The sequence below is a fragment of the Pelodiscus sinensis genome, chromosome 2 (genome assembly GCF_049634645.1).
Source record: "Pelodiscus sinensis isolate JC-2024 chromosome 2, ASM4963464v1, whole genome shotgun sequence".
NCBI classification, from domain to species: domain Eukaryota; kingdom Metazoa; phylum Chordata; order Testudines; family Trionychidae; genus Pelodiscus; species Pelodiscus sinensis.
This window is the reverse complement of record NC_134712.1, coordinates 66,064,573-66,086,344: the sequence shown is the minus strand read 5'-3', so window position 1 is coordinate 66,086,344 and position 21,772 is coordinate 66,064,573.

Below are 21,772 nucleotides of genomic sequence, written 5' to 3'. Positions count from 1 at the left end.
CATTATACACCAGAGTCCTCCCTTTCCGTTCTGTGCCTTTCCAGGAACATCACATTTTCCTGGCACAACCAAATCATTACTTTGCTTTAAGTTAGGATAAGTGGAAGCTTCATACTGAATTTGGTGATCCTAGCTCTTACCATTTAGGAGGAGTTTTTAAACAGACAGACAAACTCTCTCAAATATATAGCAGATTACCAGTTTGGCTGTTAAAGGTAACTGTGTTGAAATATTATATTCAAACTTCTGTAAGGCATTTGACAGGATTTAACTGTGTGTACTTCCTCCTTCCTGGTTAAGTGAATTGAAGGTGTTTCTTGGATCAGGAATGCCCTCATACTTCCTACCTCATGTAATAGAAAAATGTGGAAAAACTTTAGTGCTAGGACAGTGAAACTGCAGCCTGCTAAGTTTTAGTCACTTTGAAGCATGTTATATTTTTGCTTTATTAGTAACCATTTATCTCCATTATTCTTGGTTGGTATACCTTAACTCCATGTTCTTTATTTTAAAACTTAGCCTCGTTTTATTATAAATGTATCGCGGTGCTGTGGAGTACGCATCTTCAGAACAGTCAACAGGCTAATGTATCTCCTGTTTCATTGGAGTCAGAAAGCTTGGTAATTGCTGTGAATGTCCAGTGATAAGGACTGTATATTGCTACGGAACACTTTCCCAGGGAATTTGGAGACTAGGGGAACCATGTGTTACCTGCCAGGCAAAAGTTAAGACTGCTTGAAGTCCTGAGATAAGTAGAGTGGCAAAAAGTTGTCACTCAATTTCACAACAACAGATCCCTCCTATGCTGAGGCAGAGAAGTAACGTAGCATCCTACAGTTCTGGATGCCCTGAGAAAGCCCCACAGTCTTACAGCGTGAGACTTATAAAATTCAGTCTATGTAGTTTATCCAAGAGGAGATTAAGAGGTGACTTCAATACAGTCAGCAAGTACCTACATGAGGAAGAGACTACAGAGAGACAGTTCCTTAATCTTAGCAGAGAAAGGTAAAACAAGATCCACTAGTTAAAAATTGAAGCCAGTCAAAGTAATTTAAAACAAAATGATTCAAAAACCGAATGGAAAAATGAAATTGAAATTTCTTGCAGGATGGAAATTCTGAAACTTGTTCTGGAAAGACAAGACACTTCATTTTGACCTTTTCAATTATTTCCAATGCCTTGCAAGCTTCCTGGAGCCCACCAGCCCACCAAGCAGGGAGCTGGGCAGCTTGGAGAAACTGGTAGCCAGCAGGTAGTGGGAGGATCCCTGACTCCACCCCACTAATTGGCCAGAGTAGCTGGCCAGCCACACGAGGCCAGCTAGTAAACTTCTTGACAAAAAGGAGCAAAATACCTAGAGTAAGAGGGAGGAGATGAGAAATTGTGTCTGAGACACAAGTCATTCTTGTCCACTTCTGAGAGGGTGCAACTACATACTCCTTATTTAAAGCACATTGTTGAGGTACAAACAAGCCCCACATGTTTAGGGTGAAAGAAAAGTGGCCTATATTTTCAATCAAGCTACAGAAGCGCTGACCATAAAAACCTGACATATAAAGGCTTTACATTTACCTATATTTTGTTAAATTACCTAAGTCAAGTTTTATATTTTAATTGTATCTCTAAAATTGGCTTTCAGATTATCTTTTTTTTTTTAAGTATGGGAAATTGTTTGTAATTAAAACTCCTGAGGAACTGTCTGTTTCATTTGATTGCTTTTAAAGTGATAAGGAGATGATTCCCTTCCCTGAAGAATTTGGCTGAAGCTATTAAAACAAGCAGATATATCAAGTAATATGTACAATTATGTGAGAGCAAGGTAAATACAGCACCCAACAGGTTCCGAAAGTGTTCATTTCACTATAAATATACTTTGTTCATACTGATGACACAGAACTGCATTTTATACGTCACACATCATGCTTCTTTCAAAAACAGAAGGAGCCTTTTACAGCTCAGAAAACAATATAACATGGGGCCCAAATGACTTTGTGGAATCAGATGTATGTAAAATTGGCATAAAGGACCTCTTTAAAGACACAAGAATCTGTCTTTCTGTAGTCTGTTTGGGTATTTGGCTATCCGATAAGCCTTTTGACAGATCCTCACCATTGTGTAAGATTTCACAAGGCACAATGAGTGAGATTTTCAAAAGGACTCATCATTGACATAACTTTTTCCACTGCAGCCAATGGAAGCTTTATCACCCAAGCAGAGCTGGGCCAAAGTAGGCAGCTTTTGAAAATCCTACATTATAGCTCTAGTATCTGACATGGTGACATTCTGTAAGTAACAGATGTCACATAAAGCAGAAGGATTGACACAAACAAAGCTATCAGCTCAACTGAAATCAGTAAGACTAAGCCACCGAGTTAGGATTTTTATAGCAGATATGAGTTGCTAGATCAGGACCAAAGTTTCTAATGACACAAGGTTTTGTTTGTGGTAAACTGATAGATTACCTTCTTCCATCATCCTCACTAAAGTCAACTGGAGAATTTCTATTAACTTCAATGGGCTATAGATCTGGTCCTTTTCTTTGACTCTTCACCTACAATGAGGCCTTGACATAGAAAAACTTCATATTGGTTAATAAATCCAACTCTGTTAGCTGAGAATACTTCCTCATGAAATTGACCACTGTACCATAATTACATTTTATATTGTTTTGCTTTTAATAAGTCTGATTGTAACGGGGCGCTCCCGCCCCACGCTCGGGGGGGCCGAGGCGAGGGCTGGAGGAGTCCCTGGGTGGCGGGCAGTTGGCCCATCATGGGGATGGTTCACCGCCGGAGAATGCCCCAGGAGGAGGGGCTAGTGCGGTGTGGGAGGATGACGTCATGGGAGGAGGGGGGTTGACTCGCGCCGCAGGCGCGGTGACGCCGGGGGAGCCAGGCCGGTGCGGAGTTTAAAACAGCACCTGGCAGCCAGGGAGGGAGGACGGACGGCGAGGCGTGGAACCAAGGAGGCAAGAGTGAGGCAAGGGCCCTCGGAGGGAACTGGCCCCTAAGAGGGGCAGAGTCGGAAGCGGCCCAGGGCAGGGTAGCATAGCCCGTGAGCGGGTGTGTTTAGGGGCACTCCCCCCATCCGCTAGGCAGGGACCGGCAGTCCCTGCCTTAGGGCGCTGGGTCAAGGTTCGGAGTGAGGGAGGGCCCGAACCCTCCTACTCCACCCGGCAGGGCAAAGCGCATCCGTGAGACCGGCTGTCTAGGTCAAAGCGGAAAATAGAGTGACTCTGGAACTAAGGGGGCAAGACCTGGGACTATTTTGGGAGTGTATAGCCATCCGATGGGTACAATAAAATGGATGATGAGAATCCACCAATGGCGGGGGTAGCGTGATCTTTCTACACTGAGCTTATTGTTTTTCTTTAAGCTTGAATATGTTTATCCAGGCTGAATTGTAGTTATGCATGCAGGTTGGTAAGATGGGATTTACGAATCACAGTGTAAAATTTGCTTGCAACTATTGCTAGTATTTCTGTTTCAATAACATCATTGTAGTCCTCACCTGATGAACCTGCTTAGGAATAAAAAATGTTAGTTTGCAATCACAGCTGGTCACAGTTTTTTTTCTGGTCAGATCTTTTTGACAAATTTTCATTTCAACAACACAGAAACTTCTGGAGGAAAAAAAATGATCAAAAATGAGAAAAAGTTTTAAATTGAGTTTAAACTGAAAACTCCAACACTGCTTTTGAGGACTTTTTTTTTTTTTTTTTTTTTTTTTGTGGTGGGGGGAACACAATTTTCACAAAATGATACCCTGTAATTTTTTCAATACAATTAGTTAATTTTGGGGGGCAGAAAGAAAAAAATAATTTCCCATCAACCCTAGTTATAATGAATTCAGTTCCCATACAATCCAAGTGATGTTTTACCAGAACTGTTAGTTTTGCTGGTATTTTGTAGCTGAATAATAAAAAACACGATTAAACTGCAATTACAGGGTCAATTTTAAAGTATTATATAAAGGAATGAAAATGTCTTTGATGTAAAATGATTATGCAGGTGATATTAGAGACAGTTCAAGTATATAATCAGTAGCTACTGAAGAACAATGAAATATGAACAAATCAGAATAGGACGGTCCTAGGTGTTCAATTAAAGATAGTAGATCTCACTCAAAGCAAGATGCAGCTCAGATTCTAAGAATCACATAGAATCATAGAATACTAGGACTGGAAGGGACCTCAAAAGGTCATCGAGTCCAGTCCCCTGCCCCCATGGCAGGACCAAATACTGTCTAGACCATCCCTGATAGACAGTTATCTAACGTACTCTTAAATATCTCCAGAGATGGGGATTCCACAACCTCGTTGGGCAATTTATTCCAGTGCTTAACTACCCTGACAGTTAGGAACTTTTTCCTAATGTCCAACCTAAACCTCCCTTGCTGCAGTTTAAGCCCATCGCTTCTTGTTCTATCCTCAGAGGCCAAGATAAACAAGTTTTCTCCCTCCTCTTTATGACACCCTTTTAGATACCTGAAAACAGCTATCATATACCCCCTCAGTCTTCTCTTTTCTAAACTAAACAAACCCAATTCTTTCAGCCTTCCTTCATAGGTCATGTTCTCTAGACCTTTAATCATTCTTGTTGCTCTTCTCTGGACCCTCTCCAATTTCTCCGCATCTTTCTTGAAATGCAGTGCCCAGAACTGGAGACAATACTCCAATTGAGTCCTAACCAGCGCAGAGTAGAGCAGAAGAATGACTTCTCATCTCTTGCTCGCAACACACCTGTTAATGCATCCCAGAATCATGTTTGCTTTTTTTGCAACAGCATCACACTGCTGACTCATATTCAGCTTGTGGTCAATTATAACCCCTAGATCTCTTTCTGCTGTACTCCTTCCTAGACAGTCGCTTTCCATTGTGTATGTGTGAAACTGATTGAGCACTTTGCATTTGTCTTTATTAAACTTCATCCTCTTTACCTAAGACCATTTCTCCAATTTGTCCAGATCATTTTGAATTATGATCCTATCCTCCAGAGCAGTCACAACCCCTCCCAGCTTGGTATCATCTGCAAACTTAATAAGCGTACTTTCTATGCCAATATCTAAATCGTTGATGCAGATATTGAACAGAGCCGGTCCCAAAACAGACCCCTGCGGAACCCCACTTGTTATACCTTTCCAGCAGGATTGTGAACCATTAATAACTACTCTTTGAGAATGGTTATCCAGCCAGTTATGCACCCACCTTATAGTAGCCCCATCTAAGTTGTATTTGCCTAGTTTATTGATAAGAATATCATGCGAGACAGTATCAAACGCCTTACTAAAGTCTAGGTATACAACATCCACCGCTTCTCCCTTATCCACAAGACTCATTATCCTATCAAAGAAAGCTATCAGATTGGTTTGACATGATTTCTTCTTTACAAATCCATGCTGGCTGTTCCCTATCATCTTGCCACCTTCCAAGTGTTTACAGATGATTTCCTTAATTACTTGCTCCATTATCTTCCCTGGCACAGAAGTTAAACTAACTAGTCTGTAGTTTCCTGGGTTGTTCTTATTTCTCTTTTTATGAATGTTCCAGTCTACCTAGGTTTTTATATCATACTTTTCACCATGGTATCAAAGTACTATGTATCATCTAAAGCATAGTAACTGGCTATATAACCTGCCTAATTTTGCTGCTGCTCCGTAGGATAACCTGCATTTGGTCTACACCCAAAGAAATTGCATTACTGAGATGAGGAAAATAATTTTGCTCCTGTAGAAGGAAGGAGCTATTACTAACAAGTGATATTAACACAGTGAAGTTAGAGCTGCTAAAGGAACATTATGTCTCCCTTCCCCTGCCTTCCCTCTCCCCCTCCCCTCCACAAAATCAACATCATCATCAGACACTGACATTAGAAAGGAGCCGTTTTCACTACCCCTCCCTGGTACGCTCGTAGTTGCTGCTAGGGATCCTGAGGACTCCCAGCACCAGATCCTGACCTGCTAGAAGTCACCATCAGGGAGAAAATGTTACGCTTCTCCACTCCTACATCTACTCTCAGCGATCTTCTCCCACCCTTCCCCTTTTTGTTGGAGAACTTGCTTGTAATGCATCATATGGTATTAGCAGAAGTAGGGTGTTACTGGAAGTTTTGAAACCCAATTATCCTAAACTACTGTTTTTTAACTAAAAAAAAATGTTTTGTCTGTTCCAGTACTAAAGATTGTGGCCTGTCCTGTGGATTTTCTAGGGAAAAAGCTACTAACTAAGGCAGCTAGCAATAAACTCTTTGAAAACAAAACTAGATGGAGATAAAAGTAAAAATGATTAAGTAAAACAGTAAATAGCACAGTTACAGTTTAAAGAAAGCAGTGCATCAAATAAAGACATGACACTGCATTAACAAATCCACTTTACTATGGCATATAACAATGTAACCATAAAATAATTCACTTACTGTTCTATGACTTAATCTGATAATTAAGCATACAACATAATACCTATTACATATCAATTAAACATGTATCAACTAGCATTCAATATAAATTACTTAAAACTAAACCTTTAGTACAGGGATTGGCAACCTTTGGCATGTGGCCCATCAGAGTAATCTGCTGGCAGGCTACAAGACGTTTTGTTTATGATGGTCATCAGCAGGCTCATTGGCTAGAAACGGCAAACTGCAGCCACTGGCCATTGCGTGGGGCTGTACTTGTGGCCGGTCAATGAAAATAAAATTCCACAAGGTGTAATAGTTAACTCGAACTAAGGACTTAGTTTGAGTTAACGTTTGACTGCCACGTGTAGCCGCAGGCAGTTAGTTCGGACTAAGGGGATTTAAAAACGGCACCCGGACAGGAAGATGCAAATAAAACCCGGGATATTTAAGCTTCATTTCCAACTTCGAATACCTACATTAGCCTCCCTTGTTCGAACTAGGGGGCTAGTGTAGACATATCCATAGTCTATAAAGTGCCACAGGACTTCTCGTCGCTTTTGCAGATTCAGGCTAACACAGCTACTCCTCTGATACTTGATTGCATTCCTATGGGATTTTTCTGCTGAGCTTTGGGTGATTCCTAAGGTCCCGTTGAAAAATCCCATTGGTTTCTATAGGCTGCATCATATTCTGTGGGGCTTTGCTCAGTCATTCCCCACAGGAAAGGATGCAATCCCTATTAATTTCTATGGGTTCCCACACATTTCTATGGGATTTCCCACTCCATTACATAACCTTATAGCCACCATTAATGTATTTTCTAATTTAAACTATTCTTAATTTTCATTTAATTAAAGCTTTATTCTTCAAACTAATTACTATTCTGAGCATGTCAGAGGCTCCTGACCCCATCACCACCCTTTTATGTTCAACTAGAAGATGTATCCAGGATTGCTCAGGTCCTTAACTCAAATAAGTTTTGTTTTTCTTCATTTAAAATCATTGTTCTGGGGTGGGGCTGGAGATAAGGGGTTCAGTATGCAGGCTGCCCCAGGGAGAGAGGACAGCCCCAACTCTCCCTCACTGAAGCAGCTTGGGGTCAGGTAAGAAGCTCCTCCCTGGCTTCTGAAGCTGTAGCAGGCACAGCCAGGGGAGAGATGCATCTCTCCCGCCTGCTGAACAGTTAGACCAGGGTTTCACAACCTATGGGTCGTGACCCAGCAGGGGCGACCCATCCATATAGGTGAACTAGGCAGTCACCTAGGGCGTCAAGTTAAATGGGGTGCCAAATGGTGGCACAATATCATTGAGGGGTTTGGAGGTGGGGGCGCCAATTGCATGGTTCACCTAGGGCACCAGTTGCTGGCAGCTAGTCTAGGGATGCCCCTGTGACCCAGACATGGGTCTCCACTACATGTCAAAAGGATTGCCAAGTGTCTCCCCAGGTGGCTCTGCCCCCCCTTCCTCTGTTCATTTTTTAATTTTCTTGGGCCACCAAGTCTTCCTGAATTGTCAAAATGGGTCCCCATCTGGACATACAGACAGGTAAACTCTCTGGGTATGTCTACACTACCCCGCTAGTTCGAACTAGCGGGGTAATGTATGCATACCGAACGTGCAAATGAAGCCCGGGATTTGAATTTCCCGGGCTTCATTTGCATAAGCCGGCCGGCGCCATTTTTAAATGCCAGCTTGTTCGAACCCCGTGCCGCGCGGCTACATGCGGCACGGGCTAGATAGTTCGAACTAGCAAGCCATTCCGAACTATCTGTTCACCTCGTTCGGAATGGCTTGCTAGTTCGAACTATCTAGCCCGTGCCGCGTGTAGCCGCGCGGCACGGGGTTCGAACAAGCCGGCATTTAAAAATGGCGCCGGCCGGCTTATGCAAATGAAGCCCGGGAAATTCAAATCCCGGGCTTCATTTGCACGTTCGGTATGCATACATTACCCCGCTAGTTCGAACTAGCGGGGTAGTGTAGACATACCCTCTGAAATACATAGCAGACAGTTGTCCCTGTCTCTACCCTTGTCCCTTGCTCGCCCAATGGTATTATAACTGTCTCAGTCCCCATCTCTGGCCCCTGTGGTCATTCTACTGTATAACTGTTCCTCCTACCAAACCCTTCCCTTTCAATTTTATGAGAAACAATTGAATTACAGTCACATCCCATTGTCCTGGCACAACCAAACCCTTGCTTTGTTTTTAGTTATGATAAGAGGAAGCTGCATGCCAAATTTGGTGGTTCTAGCTCTTACGATTTAGGAGTTCTTGAACAGACAGACTCACAAATGGACAGACAGACAGACTTCTAAAATATATAGTAAGATGTATAGTAAGATTCAGCAATGTTTATAATTCTGGCAAATATAACCCTCTTTCAAGGTTTTTTGTAAATAATATCACTTTGTAGATCAAGGTATTTCCGACAATTATTTCTCACCACAATGGCTACTACGAATTGCTGAACTGAAGTTTTACTGAACATTTCTGAATCCTATAGTCCTTTGCCAGATTCTGATGTCCAGGTAGCAGGGCATCATGCTGCAACTTCCCCTCCATAGACTCTACAGCATTTTTTAAATCTTTCTTCAGTGGGTAGGTCTAGCCATGCTCATTGTCAGTTACTATAAATATCACAGGATTAATTAAGAAGTGAGCTACTTAAAATATATTTTTCTGCATTTTTTAACATTAAAAAAATAGTAAAAGACTAAGAACACCAGATTTTTGTTCCTTAATTAGGGACTGAATATTCACAGCAGAGTATAAGGTCAAGAGTAGTACTGGAACAGGAATATATAGTCTGATCAGCCTGAGACTGAAGGGAATTAATGATTTTGCAGTCAGGCTGGTTTACTATATGTGGTGGGGCGGGGAGGAGGAAGGGAGGAAAACTATGTTCAATAGCTTGGCTCTGATTTCAATCACTGCACAGGTTCTTGAACGTTGAAAAACATCCTGACAGGTAAAAGTATTGATACATAGGGAACTCTGTGTGAAAGATCAGTATGTTTCAACTTTTCAATCTACATAGAATTGCCACAGGGGCAGGGGCAGCTTTAAAGGTCAGAGCACAGCCATGCTGCAGAGGGCCAAATGATCATGTCACCTTAGCTTTTTTTAAAGTTAAAAAAAAAACAGGTCAGTAGCCTAAGCAAAAGTAAAATCTCACTCAAATCATGTTGACTTGTATATTTCCAATTACCAGGACCTTGCACAACCATGACACTTTTCCTTGGCAGATTGTTCCAGCTATTACTTTGCTTTGTCTTTTTCAATTGCAAAGAGAGCAAGGTCATTCAGCCATGTCTGATAAAACTGAATCTTGAAAGTCACTTTTATCAGATTGGAATGCCAAACCTATTTCAGCAGCAAGAATGCATTGACCTATTCCCCTGTAGCATCCTTTGTTTTGCTCCTTTCAAGTTCGCCTACAGGGCTGTTTTGTTTGTTTTAAGATAATCTATGAGATCTTTGGCTTTGTTGCTTTGTAGCTCATGGGTGAGATATTTAGTTGTACCGATTTTCAAGCAAAGTTTCTCTGGAAATATCAACCGCTACTACCACATTCGCCTCTTCAGTGGTACTGCACAGATCTCCTTGATTAAAACCTTGATACAGAGACATATTTGCTGAATTAAGGCAGCTCATGACTATCTATTTCAGACTGATAGAGATTGACAGTAGGTTTACAAAATGATTATTTCTGCTGCTTAAAATCTTTGGAGAACATTTTTTGTAGAAAAGAAAAAAATATTTTGCATCTTTTAAAACTAAGACATTTGTTTTTATAAGTTTCATTTTCAGTATGAGAATAACTAAGCTGGAAATAAAGGCAGTTATAAAGTGTATTTTTGTGCGGCTTACTTAGGGTGTATCTAGGCTACAGGGTTTTGTTGACAAAAGTGGACTTTTGTGGACAAAACTATACCTGCGTCTACACTACCGCCGAGTTCCGTCGACAATATGTCAACAGTTTTGTCGACAGCGGTAAACCTCATTCTATGAGGAATAACGCCTTTTGTCGACAGAGTTCTGTCGACAAAAGGCGCTATTGCATCCACTCTGTGCTTTTTCAAAAGAGAGTGTCTAGACTCTCTGCTGAAAAAGCGGCTTGCGTTGTTGACAGAACTGGCTATAGTCTAGATGCTCTTTGTCGACAGAAGCCTGTAGTCTAGACGTACCCTTAGTGTTGCCATCGATACAGGTTTTACTCCGTCAGTCTGGTTTTTGCCTTCTGGGTCCAAATGCCATTTAGTGTTGTCAGGTACCAGTTTTTGATGGAAAAAAACGTCTCCTAAATATCTGGTTATTGCAAGGAAAGGGGAGGAGCTTGGTTATTAACAGACTTAGTCCCTGGTCAGCTGGAGTTGCCTCCTACTTGCAGGCATATTCCTTGTGATGATTCAGTGAGTGACAAGGGCAGTGAGGGGGCCAGGGGAGAGGAGCAGAGCAAGCACTGAGGGTGGAGCCTTGTGGGAAGAGGCAGAGTGGAAGTGGGGCCTCCGGGACCTGGTTACCAGCAATTCCAGAGATGACAACCCTATGCTTACTTTCTCCTTCAATTGTGGAATAACCCTAAAAAGCGTGGGCTTTGTTTTGTGTCTCCTGTGCAGAATCTATCAGAAACAGGCAGCACTAGAGTAGGGCTGGTGGCAGAGTGCTATGGAGGTGGGAAGAGGCTGGAACAGGAAGATCCAAGGCAAGGAGGCGGCTGTGGAAATCAGCTACATTTCCCAGCAACACTCCCTTCAGCACTGGTGTGAGCGTAATAGCAGTGACCCCTATCATGGGGTAGGAAACTTCTGCAATTACATTGCTCAAATGCTGTGTGACTTTTGCAAAGGCATTTCAGGACAGGTGGCTGTGGGTACCTTTATAAAATGGCAGCCAACAGCTTTGAGCAGTGTTGGACACCTGCAGCTACATCAGCCCTGAGACAACGAGGGGACTCCTTGACTGTTACTTGTGAAGGTGAGGCCCTCAATGTGGAGAGAGATGGCAACAACAGAGAAATAGCTGATGCAGCTGCTCAGGTACCCATATGCTTGGAGGGTCGCTGGATGCTCAGAGTTGGTCAGCCACACAGCATGTGCCTAATGCAGGTTGCTACATTGTTTGCATCCTGCTGGAACCTCTACGAAGAGCACTGGTCCCCCACTGCCCATGTTTGAATTTGCCTGGGAAGGGGGCTTTCAAAATGACAGCTCAGCCATAAATTCTGATTAGAGGGACCACCTACTACGGATGTAAGTGACTGATCAATTAGTTGACTATCTGATAAGCAAAAGCTTATTGGATAGTCGACACACCAGTCAACTAGTCGCTTCTCCCCCTTGCTGCCTCTATGAGAAAGAGAAGGCTGAGCCATAAGTGGCAAGGATGTTAAATTTCAATTAATTAACTAATTGAATAGTCGATGTCAGCGGGAGACTCCCCGCTAGTCCTGAGCTCCATGCAGCGTTTCAGTCTTTGAAATGAACTCTTCCTTCCAGAATTAAGCCCTAAGTAACACTTCAATTGCAGGTTTCATACAAGGTTAATTACTGTTAAGTATATAACCGTTAACTATGGGTGGGCAATAATTTTTGATGGGGGGCCACTCCAAGATTTTGGAAAGTGGTCAAGGGCTGCACTCTTCCATGATATTAATGGAAGAGGTGCAGGGTCTGGGATGGAGGCTGGGTGCAGAAGGCAGTTGTGACCTAGGGCAGGGTACTGGAATACCGGAGTTTGGGTTGTGACCTGGGGTAGGATGGGATTGTGATCTGGGGCAGAGGATTGGGGTGTCAGATCTGGGAGGGGGTATGGGTACAAGAGGGGGGCAGAGGGTTTGGATATGTTGAGAGGGGGGTGGATTACCTTCCTGTAGAGCTCTAGGAACCCCATCTTCTTCCATGGGCTTCCCATAGCAACTGACTGCCCTACCCCTGCAGCTCTCTTTATATGGGCCTGCTGGGTCCTGATTGGCTGCTCCTCAGTGTCTCAGATTCACTGCTCCCTAAGCAACCTCCCTAGGCTTCTTTTTAATCCCTTCTTTGTTAATGTGGGGTGAATGCCCTATCAGAAACACTGTTTGGTTTTAAGCCAGGCAACATTCACAGGGCTGCAGCCCTTGTCTCCAGACTACTCAGCTATCATCTGCCAGGGAGGGAGTCGGAAAGAGTTAAGTGTCAGCAGGAGGATTTCTTTGTGCTGAGTATTTCTTAGTTAATGTAACCTTTTCCTTCCTCAGATCCTTTTTGTCCTCCTCCCAATAACATCCTCTCTGTTATATTGGTATATCATTTCTCTGCTACGAGTGTGTTGGTGTACTTTATTGTTTCATCAGTACTGTGTTTTATAACCTTTGCCCATAAGTAGCATTATTCATTTTTCCCAAGGGACAGCACTGCTTGGGTCTCAGACACAGAGTGGCGTCATGTTGGGTGGAGACACCAGGCATCAGAAAAATAACACAGGACCCAACCCACACAAGGAGAGGCGATAAGGCACCCCAAAATCAAAAGGAGGTTTGATGCACACCTCAGGGGAGGGGGTGTTACATATTCTTTGGTCATCTGGGTCACACCTCCGCTGGAGAGTGGCTAAGTTGTAACAATTACTTTGGAATATTTATAAATGTGTGGTTGGCTGTTTTTTATTGTCTTCAGTGGAACTATATAGATTAACAAAGAATCTGCTTCAACTGTATTTTAGTAAAACAAAAAGCAGAATTTAGTTCCAAGATAAAAGTCTAGGCTTAAACTTTAATTGTTCAGAACACTCATTTATTAGGATTAAATTTATGGGAAAATTCTATTGGCTCTGTAATATATTTGGGAATATATAACTTTTATTTATTTATTATCAGTCTCAGCTATGAACTTTAGCCTTTGTTTCTGTTACAAATCATCATTTGAATGTATTTGTATTTTGAAACTAGTAAAAAGATAGTATTAAACTACAAAATACTACAGGGCCATTAAACCTTCCCTCTCATGCACTTTCCTTTTCTCCCCCTCTCCATACCTACTGTCATTCCACAAACAGCTTCCATGATAAACAGACAAACTCCTGAATGGGTTAGATGGTAGCCAAAAGGCTTCTGTCACACTGGGGTAAAAGAGGGAACATACTACACAGCTACTGTTGCCCTCCGTTTGTAGCCCTGGAGAGTTTCATCTGCTTCAGCTCCTCTGTGCTCATATGACAAAGGACCATGAATGCTATTCTTAGGAGGTTTTTTCATTCTTGCAAGAAAAGTAGGCCAGATTTTTCATTAAGTCTTAATGGAAAGATGCTGTTAAATTCTGCCCACAGATACAAGCCATCAATTTAACATAATAGCAGCTGCATATACATATCAGAGGGAAGAATTTAGCTTACAGCAGTAAAGAAGTCCAGAAAGATTCTCTTTTACAGTAAAACTTTCATCCTGCTCTCTTTTTGGTCCCTGCATCAGTGAAGAATCTCAAAGAACTATTAGACTGATGAATGCCTTTAACATTCCTGTCCAAGGTAAGGCTCCCTCTTTTGATTGCACTCCTGGTCAGTAATGTGCATTGTCAGGGATGGAAGAGTTTCCTCATTATACCATACCCAAGTCATTCACAGAAAACTCCTTCTCTCTCTAATGTAGGGCTCTTTTCAATATAATGGTTGAGTAAAGTAACTCCCTTTATTCAGCTCTTACTTTTAATGACAGTTTGTCACATTAGAAAATTCCAGATGTGGAGTTGGACAAAAATATTCTGTGTGCAATAGCGAATCTCTGTGCCCAAAGACATCGTTGATTTTTGCAGAAGGATAGGTGATTCCTTGAACAATGCTCACCTGTCATCAACATACAAAGATATTAAGGCAATTATATACAGAATATTGCAATAAAATAGAGAAAGTCTTAGCAAAAGGGATACATTCTCCATCCTACTTTTACTGCTCTGTACATCAGCTCTCTCACACACACACACAGAGCCAGCTCTAGGCACCAGCAAATTAAGCACATGCTTGGGGCAGCACATTTCCAGGGGCGGCATTTCCAGGTAAGTAGCCACCCCTGGCAATGCCCGGCCCCGCCCCACCCTGCCAATTTTAAAGGGCCGCGGGAGCTCAGCTCTGGTTGGTTGTCTCCGGGAACTGGCTGCGGAGCATGGCATGGCCAGTCTCCGCCCCTCCGGCTCCAGTCCTGCCACGGCCCCAGCCCCCTTCGCCGGCGAGAGACCACTCCCTGCCAGCCTCCCAGCTTGCTGCACCCACCCCGCCCCGCACCCCTATGGCTCCACGCTGCCCATTCCCCACACCACTCCTGTGCCCCGCACCCTGCTCCCTTGCACCCCTGTCCCACTGCTCTTCCTGTTCCCTGCGACTCTCTGGCTCTGCACCGTCCTTGTACCCCGCACCTGCTCCCCTCAATCCATGCACCCCTCTGGCTTTGCGCTGCCCATTCCTTGTGCTGGCCCTGCACCCCGGTCCCTGTGCCCCTATGGCTCTGCACCCCCTCTGCACCCTGCAGCCCCTTTTCCCTGTGCCCCTCTGGGTCTGTGCCCCTCATTTACCGCACTCCCCCAGACCCCAATCCCTCTGCCCCTCCTGTTCCCTGCGTCCCATTTCCCAACCCCCTGAACCCCGCTCCTCCCAAGTCCTGCATCCCTCTGGCTTTGCACCTCCCATTCCCCGTGCCATCCCTGTACCCCCCACACTGTTCCCCACACCTCTCAGGCTCTGCACACCCCAGCACCCCAGTCTCCCTGCTTCCCCCGGTCCCCACGCCCCTCTGGCTCTGTGCCTCCCATTCCCCATGGTGAACCCTGATCCTTCTGTTCCCCATGACCCTCTGGCTCTGCGCTGTCCCTGCACCCTGCTCCCCCTGTGGGTCGGGAGTGAGGGGTGCTTGTCCATAGGGAGGGGTTGGACAGGGCAGGGAAAAGGCTGTTGTGACTAGCAGTAAGTGAAAGGGAAGGAGGAGTTTACTTGAAGCACATTTGCCTTTATGGAAAAAAATAATTAAAATTATATTTGCTATTTATGGGGCTAAAATGCTGGGACAAAAACAAACCAAAAAAAATTGCAAAGTGCAAACATGTAAAAGTCAACAAACAAGGGGGTTGCAGCAAAAATCTAGAGCCGGCCCTGCTCGCGCTCACTCTCTCTCCCACAATTTATTTTTTTAGTTTTTATGGTAACTTCTAATCAAAATCATATCACACACCTTTAGCCAAAGCTATTTTATACATTAAATCCATCTTCTGATGACAGTCAGCTTGATCACTGGAAACTTTTGTAACTGAGAACCTGGTGAACTTTCTAGGAGAGAAAGCAAATACAAATTGTCACGACACATTATTCCTCATTGTAGAGTCTCTGTATGAGGCAGCTGGCAGGATATTGCTAATCTCAGCAACTTTAATAACTAAAAAAGTCCACAATAACTTTTGTCAATACATGTTGGGATTTCCAAAGAGAGCTGGGCATCTGGTTCTTTGAAATTCAGTTCCCTCAGGCACCGTTCAAAATCCCAGCCCAAGTGTATAGAACCAATAGGTGATTTGTGTTTATTCCAAATCCTTGAATATTAACACCCCTCCAAAAAGGGAACACAGATGATCCAACAACTCCATGTTGGAATGATACCACTACACACGCACCTGAGAGAGATTTTAGGCCGATGGCCAGAAACTTTCCAATCTAAGATCTCCAGTGAGCAAACCAGGTAAGCACACAGTTAATTTTAAGTCTGAGGCAATGGTATTTAAGTATATGCTCAAGTGATTTGCTGAATCAGGACCCTACGTATCTATCCTGTAATTAGATCAGTACAAATGGCTCTTAGGCCGTGTCCACACTCAGGGGTTTTTTCGGGAAAAGTAGCCTTTTCCCGAAAAAACTTCCCCTGCGTCCAGACTCAAGCCGCGTTCTTTCGAAATTATTTCGAAAGAACGCGGCTTTTCTTTCGATGGCGGTAAACCTCATTTCACGAGGAAGAACGCCTTCTTTCGAAAGCTCCTCTTTCGAAAGAAGGCGTTCTTCAATGTAAAGAGGCCGTCTTCGAAAGAGAGCATCCAGACTCACTGGATGCTTTCTTTCGAAAAAGCAAGCCGCTTTTTCGAAATTTCTCCGTGCAGTCTAGACGCTCTCTTTCGAAAGAGGCTCTTTCGAAAGATGCTTTCGAAAGAGCCTCTTTCGAAAGAAGCCTGCAGTCTAGACATAGCCCTGGTGTCTATGTCAGGGATGGGCAAGATACAACCTGCAGGCCAGAACCAGTCCACCAAGCCTTTGAATCTGGTCTGTGGCCTGCCCCACTGGGACCCAGAGAGCAGCCCCAAGCCACTCAAAGCAGTTGTCTGCTCCATGTGCCTCTCCTAGCTGGCGGATGGGGGAGGGAGGATTTCACATGCTACTCCTGCCCCTAGCACAACCTCTCAGCTCTCATCGGCTGTAAGCAGCCTGGGCCTGCAGCAGGCAAGGAGTCTGCCTGAGAGTCTCACTGGGCTTCTGGCTGGGAGTCATTTAGGTAAGCAGAGCCTGCCTCTGGTACCCTACCCCCCCTCTGCAGCCCAACTCCCTGTCCCAGGTCACCATCCAAATCCTTTGCATACGCACACCAGGTCACAACTCCCTCCCAAACCCTTCCTTCATCCCTCCCCCAGGCCAGAATCCTCTCCTGCACTCATACCCCCTCCTGAACCATGCACCCCAATCCCCTGCCCCAAGTCACAACCCCCTCCTTCACTCAAAGTACCTCTCAGACCCCACCCCCTCTCCTGCATCCCAATCATTTACCCTCAGCTCCTTTCTGCACCCAATTTCCATCCCTGACCCTGCACTCCCTCCACAGAAAAGTGCAGCCCTTGACCACTTTCTATAATTGTGGAGTGGCCTCTCATCAAATATTGTTGCCCACCCCAGTCTATGTGGAGCCTCAGTGACTTCACTGGGACCCTTCACAGGCACCAGAGTATCCCCAAAAAGGTAAACTTACAGAAGATTCCACTTTAATAGCAACTCCCCTCCCTGTAGAGGTTTAAAATGATTCTTCTCTGTCTGTATCAAAGGAAGGCCACTCCACCTCACTACACTACCTAATGGCTGAGAACTGAGCAAGAGGAGATCAGCACTGTAATGCAGACCTTTGATCTAGGTTACGCAACTTCAGCTACATACATAAGGTAGCTGATGTACTTAGATCAATTTACCGCATTATCTTCATCGCGGTAAGTTGTCAGATGATGCTCTCCCATTGACTTTACTCTTCTCTTTCTGGTGGAGTACCAGAGTCAACAGGAGAGTGCTCGGTGGTCGATTTATCTCATCTATTCTAGACAAGATAAATCCACCCCTGCTGGCTTGATTGCTGCCTGTTGATCTGGCAGGTAGTGAAGATATGTCCTAAGTCAGTAAAGAGTCTGTAGCCAGCTGGGCCCTGTGGCTGGGCCTGGCCGCAAATAGTGAGGCTCGGTGTTCTGGGCCAGGCCAAGCAATACAAAGCACTCAGGCTCAAGCCCTTGAAACTGGGCAGAACAGAGGCAGTCTGTGGCCTAGCTCCTGTAAGGGGGGGAAGGGAGCACGCAGGTTCAAGCCCTGTGGGTGGGACAGAGCAAAAGCAGTCTGTGTCCTAGCCTCCAGGGAGGAGCAGATAGCAAACAACTCAGGCCTTCTGCCCTAAAGAAGTTAGGCTGCCACCCAGGCTATGTCTAGACTGCAGGCTTCTTTCAAAAGATGCTCTTTCGAAAGCATCTTTCGAAAGAGCCTCTTTCAAAAGATCGCATCTAGACTGCAGGCGGATCTTTCGAAAGAGAAATCCGCTTTTTCGAAAGAGAGCACCCAGCGAGTCTGGATGCTCTCTTTCGAAGACGGCCTCTTTACATTGAAGAACGCCTTCTTTTGAAAGAGGGACTTTCGAAAGAAGGCGTTCTTCCTCGTAAATTGAGGTTTACCGCCATCGAAAGAAAAGCCGCGTTCTTTCAAAATAATTTCGAAAGAACGCGGCTTGAGTCTGGACGCAGGGGAAGTTTTTTCGGGAAAAGGCTACTTTTCCCGAAAAAACCCCTGAGTCTGGACACGGCCCCAGAGGTGAAGTGGGCAGCAGAGGATAGGAGGAGCCAAGTACTCCCTTCATCAGGTCCCAGCCAAGGGAATCCTGCCACTGGGCCAACAGGAATTCTGCCGAACCGCGCTGACTGCAGCTTGAGCAAACGCTATCAGACTAATGTCTGGTTTCCCTGAAACAAAATACAGGACTATGTAGCACTTTAAAGACTAACAAGATAGTTTATTAGGTGATGAGATTTCGTGGGCCAGACCCACTTCCTCAGATCAAATAGTGGAAGAAAATAGTCACAACCATATATACCAAAGGAGGCCACTTCCTGCTCCTACAGGGCTTCATCATTCACGGGTCCTCAGGCTCTTCAAAGTACTCAGTAGCCACCAGCTCTAGCAGCTCCTCAGAGTATTCATGCAGAGGCAGTGGTTGATACAGGTCAATCCCTGGTTCAGGGCCAGCAGCATCTTCCTTTCCAAGCTCTCCCTCACTGAGCTGGAGATCCCACCTCTTCTACTTCCAGCACCAGGGGTGCACCCATCCTGGCTCGACCCCCCAGGGAACACAGAGTGGTTTCTCCCAATCTGCACCTGAGGGAGGCCACTCCACCTTGCTACTCCCCATATTAACAACTTCAAGTTAATAGCAACATTTTGCTGGGAACCAAGTCTGTGCCATTGCCTTTGATGTTAATGGGATTTGGATATTGACACTGGCATACTGCTTCTGAGCAATTTTTTTATTTTTTTTTAAAGAAAGGCCCCAAGGTGTGCAGAGCTGAAGCCCGGGAAAGAAGTTGCTGGGATGTGCCCCGACATGTGCTCAGCATGTCCCACTGCTTCCTGTGGGGGTTGCATCCTTGGAAATCTGCCAGTGTCCATAAAGCGAGGGGCTGCTGGCTGGTATGGGACAGGAGGATGTGGGCGGGGCTGGGGGAGAGAGCCCTGTAGCAGGGGCTGCAGCCCAGCTGCCAGAGTTTTGCAGTATTTTCCTGGACTTCCCTGCTGGGGCACTTTGCATGGAGTAGACAGTGCTGGGATGTGCTGAGCCCCACCCCATGGAGAGTGCAAGGAAAGCTACCATGCCACTCTATAGGCCAACAAAGCCCCCTCTCTCTATAGAAAGCCCAGGCAGATGGGCTGCCACCCTCCTCTCCCCTTCTTCTCTGCCCACAAGCAAGTTTGTAGGATTGCAGCCAGGGAATGCTCAATCCCAATGCTTCCTTCCCTGGCCGCAGCTTTGCCAGCCTGCCTTCTGCTTATTATCAATTGCCAGAGAATCTTAAGGTTTTGCTGGATACCAAGGGGTTGCTAATAAGTGGAATCTACTGTTCCTGATCAGGGCCTAAATTACACAGGAGAAAGCAAGGGAAGGAATAACAGATCAAAAATAGTCAGATGAATCACATAAGTGCTGATTTTTTTTTTCATGGAGACTTAGTGTAATAGTGGAAAAGCAACAGTTAGTACTGGAAAGAAAGCCAAAACCAGACAAGGAGGAAAGCAAAGATGCCTGGCACAGGAAGGGAGATGTTATTCCAGGCATAGGGAGCAATGTGACAAGAAGTAGGAGAGGGAAAGCACGAGCAGGCAGTGGGAACAGCAAGATGAGAACAAGACAGAGCAAGAAGCAAGAAATAACAGGAAATGAGAAAATCAGACAGGGCGGTGAAGACCTCTTCATGGAAAGCAGCACAAGCCAGTGAACAGATGAGACAGTTCAGGGGAGAGAGACATTATTTTAGCTGCTGTACTTTGGATAGGTAGACAACAGCAAGTTTGTAGGAGAAATAAGCACCAATAAATTGATACTAAGTGCAGATACTTAGCGTATATCTTCTCCAAGAAGGTCATACAATATTAACATAGGCAGAGCTAATTCAGACCCTTTCCTAATTATTCTTCAAGCCATCTTCAAATCTGTAAATATTTTTACATGGAACAATGTGACTAAAACTAAGGAGTTCGATAACCCCATATTTTTCCTGCTTACAAATGAACAACAAAAACGCCATGCGCAGTATGAATCCCAACAGACTGGTGTCATCTAAGGTAAGCAGGATTTGGTTTGATTCATGCAAATAACCCCAAATGGGATTATCCATGAAATCAGTTCTGGAAGTGAACTGATGGCTTAGATAGTGATATAGGGCACTACAAGTGTTGGCTTTGTGGATCACTGATCCACTTTCTGTGGGGTGGCTGCACATTGTGAATGGACTCCACTTTACTATAAGGGGAACCAACATGTTCTGGGACCAGCTAGCTTGAGCATTCAACAAACACCAAAAAGGGAGGGTAAAAAGAGGGAATATATGAGGGTTTTTCCAGCATGCTTACCTCTTCCATCTTCCCACATTCTCTACCTGAAGAATGCACCAACTGAAAAGGGAACTAGGAATACAAACTCCCATTCAACAAATTACCTTTTATTACAGGTAGAAATTAATGTCCTATATTAGGATATGTCCACATTTGCAACTGATTGACAAAAATTGTGTTGTTCAACAGTGTGTAAGCCCTCACCCCTCAAATGACAATTTTTTTGCCCAGGCAAATGCAAGTGTGAATGCTGCTTTGTCAGCAGGAACACTCTCTTGTCGAAAAAAGCTAAAGACACTAGTGGGGGCTGGAAGTATTTTGTCAGAAAAAATACCAAGAAACAGCATTCACACACACCAACTTTTAGTTATGGGGTTGTGTTAACAGCCTAATGGTTAAAAGATGTGTAGTGTTACTTAGTTGAAACATTGTCCAGGTTAAAGTGATTCTCACATGAAGAATGTCTAGGAGACTCAGCTAAAGATTTTTTAAGCAACATATTGAAAGTTTAATCCTCGTGTGATGGGTGGGGTCACAGAGAACACCTTGACTCTGTCACCTCATGGGCTGATCATATCACTGAGCCTGCCTGCCTTCTGAGGCACCCCACCACCCTGTTCTGCTGAGCCAGAAACTCTGGTCAATCCTAGCAAAGGCACAGAGTTGGGGTCACAGCCCATATCAGAGCAACACACACCGAGAGCAGCTCAGGTCTGGGAAGGCTCAGTCATAGGATCTTGGCACAGCACCCAGCTGCACAATCCCAATGGGATATCTGTATATCAGCGAAAGGAAGATGCTCAACTGTTGTTCCCCCCTCCCAGCTATGTGTTTCTAAAATGATTTTATTAAGTAGAAAAAGTAGGATTTAAGTGGTTGCAAATTATAGCAGATACATCAAAATAAGTCACTAAGCAAAATAAAGTAGAACACACCAGCCAGCTGAGCTTAATAAGTCTAAAATACTTGTTACAAGTCAGCTCCAAACAGGATGCACAACCTCTTGGCAGGGAATCCAAAGCAAAGCAAAGC